This window comes from Oncorhynchus clarkii, chromosome 5 (assembly GCF_045791955.1).
Source record: "Oncorhynchus clarkii lewisi isolate Uvic-CL-2024 chromosome 5, UVic_Ocla_1.0, whole genome shotgun sequence".
Lineage (NCBI taxonomy): Eukaryota > Metazoa > Chordata > Actinopteri > Salmoniformes > Salmonidae > Oncorhynchus > Oncorhynchus clarkii.
Window position 1 is genome coordinate 37,617,271 of NC_092151.1, and position 8,482 is coordinate 37,625,752.

Consider the following 8,482-nt stretch of genomic DNA (forward strand, 5'->3'; position numbering starts at 1 on the left):
TGCAACATTAAGATGTTAAAACATTTAAAAACAATTGAACCGTCAGACATTTCCTGACATCTTATTTTCCGCTCGGTCACTCCAATTGTTCTCAGGATAGAGGTCAGTGTATGTGTAGAGAGAACACGTTTGACCAGGTGGAGTCAGGCTTCTACTTCATCGCCTTGGACCACTACACCAATGTGGCAGAGGACGCCAAGTTTGGACCAGTGAGTCACCAACTCGTCTTATGCCTTACACAACTCAGCACATATGTATCGCTCCACCTTCCTCCAACTGCCCTACTTTTGCTTACCTTTTCACCAACGTGTATGGATTGTACAATGATTTTAAATTGGGACTTTGACTCCATAACAATTCTAATTCTATCTCCTGTACTCTCTATAGATTATGCTCATGCCCCTCTGTAAGAACCTGGAGATCTTCACTGGTACTGTGGGAGGTGATGTGTCCACAAACAGTTCCTGGGACACCTTCCAGTGCTACATCTGTCTGGAGAACAGCCAGAGAGAGGGTGGTCAAGACATCTGTCTGGAGAACAGCCAGAGAGAGGGTGGTCAAGACATCTGACTGGAGAACAGCCAGAGAGAGGGTGGTCAAGACATCTGGCTGGAGAACAGCCAGAGAGAGGGTGGTCAAGACATCTGTCTGGAGAGCAGCCAGAGAGAGGGTGGACAAGACATCTGACTGGAGAACAGCCAGAGAGAGGGTGGTCAAGACATCTGGCTGGAGAACAGCCAGAGAGAGGGTGGTCAAGACATCTGGCTGGAGAACAGCCAGAGAGAGGGTGGTCAAGACATCTGGCTGGAGAACAGCCAGAGAGAGGGTGGTCAAGACATCTGGCTGGAGAACAGCCAGAGAGAGGGTGGTCAAGACATCTGGCTGGAGAACAGCCAGAGAGAGGGTGGTCAAGACATCTGTCTGGAGAACAGCCAGAGAGAGGGTGGTCAAGACATCTGTCTGGAGAACAGCCAGAGAGAGGGTGGTCAAGACATCTGGCTGGAGAACAGCCAGAGAGAGGGTGGTCAAGACATCTGGCTGGAGAACAGCCAGAGAGAGGGTGGTCAAGACATCTGGCTGGAGAACAGCCAGAGAGAGGGTGGTCAAGACATCTGGCTGGAGAACAGCCAGAGAGAGGGTGGTCAAGACATCTGGCTGGAGAACAGCCAGAGAGAGGGTGGTCAAGACATCTGGCTGGAGAACAGCCAGAGAGAGGGTGGTCAAGACATCTGTCTGGAGAACAGCCAGAGAGAGGGTGGTCAAGACATCTGTCTGGAGAACAGCCAGAGAGAGGGTGGTCAAGACATCTGGCTGGAGAACAGCCAGAGAGAGGGTGGTCAAGACATCTGGCTGGAGAACAGCCAGAGAGAGGGTGGTCAAGACATCTGGCTGGAGAGCAGCCAGATAGAGGGTGGTCAAGACATCTGTCTGGAGAACAGCCAGAGAGAGGGTGGTCAAGACATCTGGCTGGAGAACAGCCAGAGAGAGGGTGGTCAAGACATCTGGCTGGAGAACAGCCAGAGAGAGGGTGGTCAAGACATCTGTCTGGAGAACAGCCAGAGAGAGGGTGGTCAAGACATCTGACTGGAGAACAGCCAGAGAGAGGGTGGTCAAGACATCTGACTGGAGAACAGCCAGAGAGAGGGTGGTCAAGACATCTGACTGGAGAACAGCCAGAGGGACATTTGCTGAAAATTCATCTATATAGTGTGTCAGCTGCACCTGGGAGTTAAAGGTATGGCACCGCACTCCCAACAGTCAAATGAGCATACAAGTATGTTTAAACATATGTGTTTCTTAAAGTGGAAATCCGCAGTTGAAACAATAACAAAAGCACCTCCCCACCCGTTTCAATAAAGATCTGAGGGATTGGCTGGAGAAATGTAACCACTCAAATTCAAAGACATAGCTAAGGATGCAAGGTCTGACCATTGTGCCTAATAAAACCCCATTGGAGGAGACAACCCAAGGTACCACGCCTCAGAACTCCTCCAATGGGGTTTGAGAAGGATGTGAGGAAGTGAGGAGCTGGGCAGAGATGAATTGGGACCAAGCTCATATCATTGTTTTAGGTGGAAACTTATGTTGAATGATACATGTATTATGTTTTCACTCATATGTTTGTTCTACTTGTGCTCTTTCCACTGATGGCTCTGGCTTGCTGGAAACATCTGATCTGATGAGACTCCATATGTGATTTGACTCCTGTATTACTGACTGTATTCAATAAAACTTCCAATGACAAATTGAAATAATTTAAGATTCTGTAATTGATAGACAATGGTAGTTCCCAATCAGACAATTACTATAGAACAAGATCTGTTTCCCACAGTGCAATGTTTGGTGAATGCGTGATATTGTTTTGTCCTTAGTCCTCCTTTGACTGCTGTGTGTTCTGATTCTGTTCTAAGCGACCATCATTGAGTCCATGTTCTGGTCAATGACGACCAAAACCTCCCGTCATCTGAACAGTTTCTTCTGTTGCCTTCACCAACCGGCCACCTGGTCCACGATGATACGGTCATCCACTCTATCATCCCAGAACTGCACATTGTTCTTTGCACTCTCTTACATGCATCATTTATAAAGTAGTTTGTAATGTTAGTGTACATACTGTATGTGGATTTGTGGAAATTCTGCATCTACAGTGCATTCAGAAAGTATTCAGACCCCTTGACGTTTTCCACATGTTGTTACGTTACAGCCTTATTGTAAATGGATTAAAATTTTAGCCCATAATGACAAAAATATAACATTTACATAACAATTCAGATTGTTTAGTCAGTACTTTGAAGCACCTTTGGCAGCGATAACAGTCTTGAGGCTTCTTGGGTATGACGCTACAAGCTTGGCACACCTGTATTCGGGGAGTTTCTCCCATTCTTATCTGCAGATCCGCTTAAGCACGGTCAGGTTGGATGCGGAGCGTTGCTGCACAGCTATTTTCAGGTTTCTCCAGAGATGATCGATCGGATTCAAGTCCGGGCTCTGACTGGACATTCAGAGATTTGTCCTGAAGCCACTCCTGTGTTCTCTTGGCTGTGTACTTAGGGTCGGTGTCCTGTTCGCCCCAGTTGGACGTGCTGAGCGCTCTGGAGCAGGTTTTCATCAAGGATCGCTCTGTACTTTGCTTCATTCATCTTTCCCTCAACTGGTGTCATAGTCCCTGCCGCTGAAAAACATACCCCCAGCATGATGTTGCCACCACCATGCTTCACCATAGGGATGGTGCCAGGTTTCTTCCAGACGTGACGCTTGGCATTCAGGCCAAGGAGTTCAATCTTGGTTTCATCCAGACCAGAGAATCTTGTTTCTCATAGTCAGAGTCCTTTAGGTGCGTTTTGGGAAACTCCAAGCGGGCTGTCATGTGCTTTTACTGAGGAATGGCTTCCATCTGGACACTGTACCATAAAGGCCTGATTGGTGGAGTGCTGCAGAGATGGTTGTGCTTCTGGAAGGTTCTCCCATCTCCACAGTGGAACTCTAGAGCTCTGTCAGAGTGTCCATCGAGTTCTTGGTCACCTCCCTGACCAAGGCCCTTCTCCCCCGATTGCTCTGTTTGGCCGGGCGGCCAGCTCTAGGAAGAGTCTTGGTGGTTGCAAACTTCTTCCATTTAAGAATGATGGAGGCCACTGAGTTCTTCGGCTGCCACTGGAGGCCAGGTCATCTGATGCAACACTCCATCACTCTCCTGGAGGTGTGTTTTGGGTCATTGTCATTGTTGAAAAACAAAATTATAGTCCCACTAAGCTCCTACCAGTTGGGATGGCGTATCGCTGCAGAATGCTGTGGTAGTTAACGCAAACGCTGGGAGTCGAGAAGCAAGTACGGAGGGAATTTAATAATATAATAAACATGGAACAATACAAAACAAGAGTAGCATCTGGACATGAGACAACTAATACTGCCTGGGAAATGAACCAAAGGGAGTGGCAGATATAGGGGAGGTAATCATAAAGTGATGGAGACCAGATGAATCTCATGAGGCGCAGGTGCGTGTAACGATGGTGGCAGGTGTGCGTAATGATAAGTAAACTGGCAACATCGAGTGCTGGAGAGGGAGTAGACGTGACAGTACCCCTCGCCGAAGCACGGCTCCAGTCACAGGACACCGCCGCCCAGAGGGACAGTCCCGAGGACCAGGAGTGGGCCGGTCGCTTCTGTTGAGGCGAGGGAACAAGTCGAGCCAGCTGAGGCGCGGGGGCCCGTCGAGCCAGCTGAGGGCGGGGGCCTGTCGAGCCAGCTGAAAAATCCCTGTTGCTTCCAATTGTTGAGGCAGTATTCTGTCACGCAGACACTGGGGGTCGAGAAGCAAGTACAGCGGGTGAATTTAATAATAAAATAAACATGGAACAATAGAAAACAAGAGTAGCGCCTGGACATGAAAAACATAACTAATACTGCCTGGGGAATGAACAAAAGGGAGTGACAGATATAGGGGAGGTAACCATAGAAGTGATGGTGTCCAGGTGAGGCGCAGGTGGGCGTAACAATGGTAGCAGGTGTGCGTAATGATGAGTAAACTGGCAACGTTGAGCGCCGGAGAGGGAATAGACATGAAAGGTATCCATGCTGGTTAAAATGTGCCTTGAATTCTAAATAAATCACAGACAGTGTCACCAGCAAAGCACCCCCATACAATCATGCCTCTTCCTCCATGGTGGGAACCACAGATGCAGAGATAATCCGTTCACCTACTCTGCGTCTCACAAAGAGACACGCAGTTGGAACCAAAAACCTCAAATCTGGACCCATCGGTCGAATGTCCTTTGTTTGTGTACTTGGCCCAAGTAAGTCTCTGCTTCTTATTGGTGTCCTCCAGTAGTGTTTTCTTTGCAGCAATTTGATCATGAAGGCCTGATTCACAGTCTCCTCTAAACAGTTGATGTCGAGATGTGTCTGTTACTGGAACTCTGAAGCATTTGGGTTGAAATTTCTGAGGCTGGTAACTCTAATGAACGTATCGTCTGCAGCAGAGGTAACTCTGGGTCTTACTTTCCTGTGGCGGTCCTCATGAGAGCCAGTTTCATCATAGAGCCTGATGGTTTTTGTGACTGCAATTGAAGGAACTTTCAAAGTTCTTGACATTTTCCTGATTGACTGATCTTCATGTCTTAAAGTAATGATGGACTGTTGTTTCTCTTTGCTTATTTGGGCTGTTCTTGCAATAATATGGACTTGGTCTTTTTCCAAATAGGGCTCTTTTTGGTATACCAGCCCTACCTTGTCACAACTGATTGGCTCAAACGCATTAAAACTTCTTCGGGATAGGCGTCCCGTTAAGAAGTAACAAAATTCCACAAATTAACTTAACAAGGCACACCTATTAATTGAAATTCATTCCAGGTGACTACCTCCTGAAGGTTGAGGGAATGTCAAAAGTGTGCAAAGCTGTCAAGGCAAAGGGTGGGTACTTTTAATTATCTCAAATATAAAACATAATTAAGATTGTTTAAACCTTTTTTTGGTTACTACATGATTCCATGTGAGTTATTTCATAGTGTTGTCTTCACTATTATTCTACAATGTAAAAATAAAGAAAAACCCTGAAATGAGTAGGTGTGGCCAAACTTTTGACTGGTACTATACATAAAAAAATATATAAAGATGTCTCAAACAAACTTCGTTACACATGTGTCCTTCACTAAAAAAGGTGCAAAAATAAGCTGAACTATTTACAAAGGGCATTTGTGTTCATTTTTACATCCCAGGTGTAGATGATTCGTTTTCACTTTCACCATAGCTTGTGCATGTCATGATAATCTTTGAAGCAGTCCCTCTCTGCCAGGAAACAAAAAGCGAACTGGCATTTTGGACAAAAGATCTGTAATTTCCCCGTGTTTGTGCAATGCTTACAGTTCTTTGTCTTTTGGCATGTGTTGGATAGTGGCGCTCACCTTGAGTGAGTGGGGGGGGGTCTTGTGATGGTTGTGAGGTTGCTTTGGGCCCCCAATTCAGCCATTTCCAACACCAGCTGCTCTCTGAAGGTCAAATTGAAAAGGGGTTTGACCTTTTGCTATGGCCATCTGCTTTGGCCATCTGCTTGTGGAGAACGAAAGCATTTACTATAGCAATGTCCACAAAGTGGTAAAAAAAAAAGGTCTTACCACTTCCTGGTCTTGTGGAGAACCTGGTACTAGCCTATCAGAGCATCAGATAGGTTGACACCCCCTATGTTGGAAGTGTAGTCCTTCACAGAATCGGGGACATTGCTCACCCGTGCCCTACTGGAATTTCACTCTCCTTGAGACATGGTCATTATTGAATGCCTTATGCTGTGTGGTGAGCATGGTTACTTACCTAGCGTCCTTCCATTTCACAAAAAGCAGCTTGTTAGTCTTGATCCAACGTTTAGTCTTCCTCTCTGCTGTCTTTGGCATGTCATTTACATTGGTCTTGGGGAAACCAATTCTGTTAGGGTCTTGTGGCACCATTCATCCTATTTTATTTTTCAAGAGGTCTATGAAAAGCATGGGACTAGTATAAAAATTGTCCACAAAGAGCTTGTACCCACTGCCAAGTAAGGGGAAGTACATTGGCTGCATGACAGAGTCATAACTAAGGCCCTTCCCAGTTGGTGTGATCGCCTTGCCTTCATAGATGTAATGATGGGGTGGTGAGTCGGAAGCAGGTGAAATGTTTTAATAATACAACAAAACCAAGAACACGACACTAACACAAGGTAGTTTGCCGATACACAATAACAATGCCAACTGGTGAGTGAACATGGGAGAGTGACACAAAGGGGAGGAAATGATGAAGGTCATGGAGTCCAGGTGTGAATGAATGATTCACAGGACCGGTGGTCAGTATTCTGGTGACGTTGTACGCCGGAGGGGAGGAGCAGACGTGGAACTTTTTAATCTACTGCCACGTGTAGGCAGAATCGGCAAGCACAAAGAGCATTTGGTTGGCTTATTTTTCATATATTGGTTCAAGCCTATTGGAGCCTTTGAGGCATCCATGTACTCATCTATTAGATAGATTTTGAGCAGGCTGGAAGTACGTTTTGCATGCCTCCACCATGTCATGATAAAGGGGCTTGACTCTTGCAAGACGATCATACCCTGCAGTCCTCTCCTGGTCATTCTCCTGATCCTTTTGTCTGTCACGCATGTGAAGAGTACGGTTGATGGCCAAGAATCGGTTTTCACTCATGATGGAGGTGAGGAACTCAAACCGATAGAGTGGGGACTTGCTCCAGTTGTCAACTAGTCTTGATACATTTACCAGTCCCATGTAAATCACCAAGGAAATGTAGTTGAGCATGTCACCCATGGTGACAGGTTTCCAGGACATCTTCCTTCCCCCTGTTGGCTCCCAATAGTCATCATCCAAATCCTCTGCATCCTCCACTCTGTGGTTAATACAATAAAGGGATGTATTGTTGTAAGACACAGAATTACAGTTGACAAAATTTACAAAAACCCATTACTGTAAAGTAAAAACACCAAGCTTAAACTTTACCTGTACAGTGACTCACATAGGTGTTTAGCACACACACACACACGCACGCTTTGGAGACAAATACATAGGTGAGGTACCACAAATAAAACAATGGACTTGAGAGTTTAGTGGCCTCTAAGTTAAGGATGAAACTTAGAACAAACAGTGAACTAATATGAAGAAACAGACTATAACTACTTTGGAATTATATAACACTGAAATTACTTGTTACATGGGCCGATGTAAACTAAATTCAAAGCACAAAAAGCAGACAACTTATAAAGAAAACAAAATACATAGAGTAAATTAGCTATATAAAGTCATAAATAATTTACTTACAGATCTAAAAGTTGATCCAGTCCTTCTAGAAAGCAATCTTTGTCAGCCGGGAAGAAAAATCTGAGCCAGGTAGCAATAGTTTGCATTATGCATGTGCAAAGATAGTCACTTGGTGAACATTCGATGTTGACATTAAGTCATACATCATCAGATAACATTTTCGATAGGCTAGATTTGTTCCTACCAACCTAAGGATTCATTTGATAACCCAATGCAGCTATAACTCAAACAGACCAAATCGAAGCTTACCTTGTAAGATGGTTGCTTTTTGGTGGTTTTCGTAAAAACCAACATTTTGACTCTCTTGGCTGGTGATCAATAACGGTAGGTCACAGGCAAACAATAAGATGTGGGGACTTTACATATAAGAGGGGATTGAGGCCACTGTGATTCTTGGACCTTCAACGCTGCAGAAATGTTTTGGTACCCTTCCCAGAGCTGTGCCTCAACACAATCCTGTCTCAGCGCTCTCCACACAATTCCTTCGACATCATGGCTTGGTTTTATGCTCTGACATGTGGTGTCAACTGTGGGACCTTATATAGGCAAGTGTTTGCCTTTCCAAATCATGTCCAATCAATTTAATTTACCACAGGTGAACTCCTATCAAGTTGTAGAAACATTTCAAGGATGATCAATGGAAACAGGATGCACCTGAGCTCAATTTTGAGTCTCATAGCGAAGGGTCTGAATATTT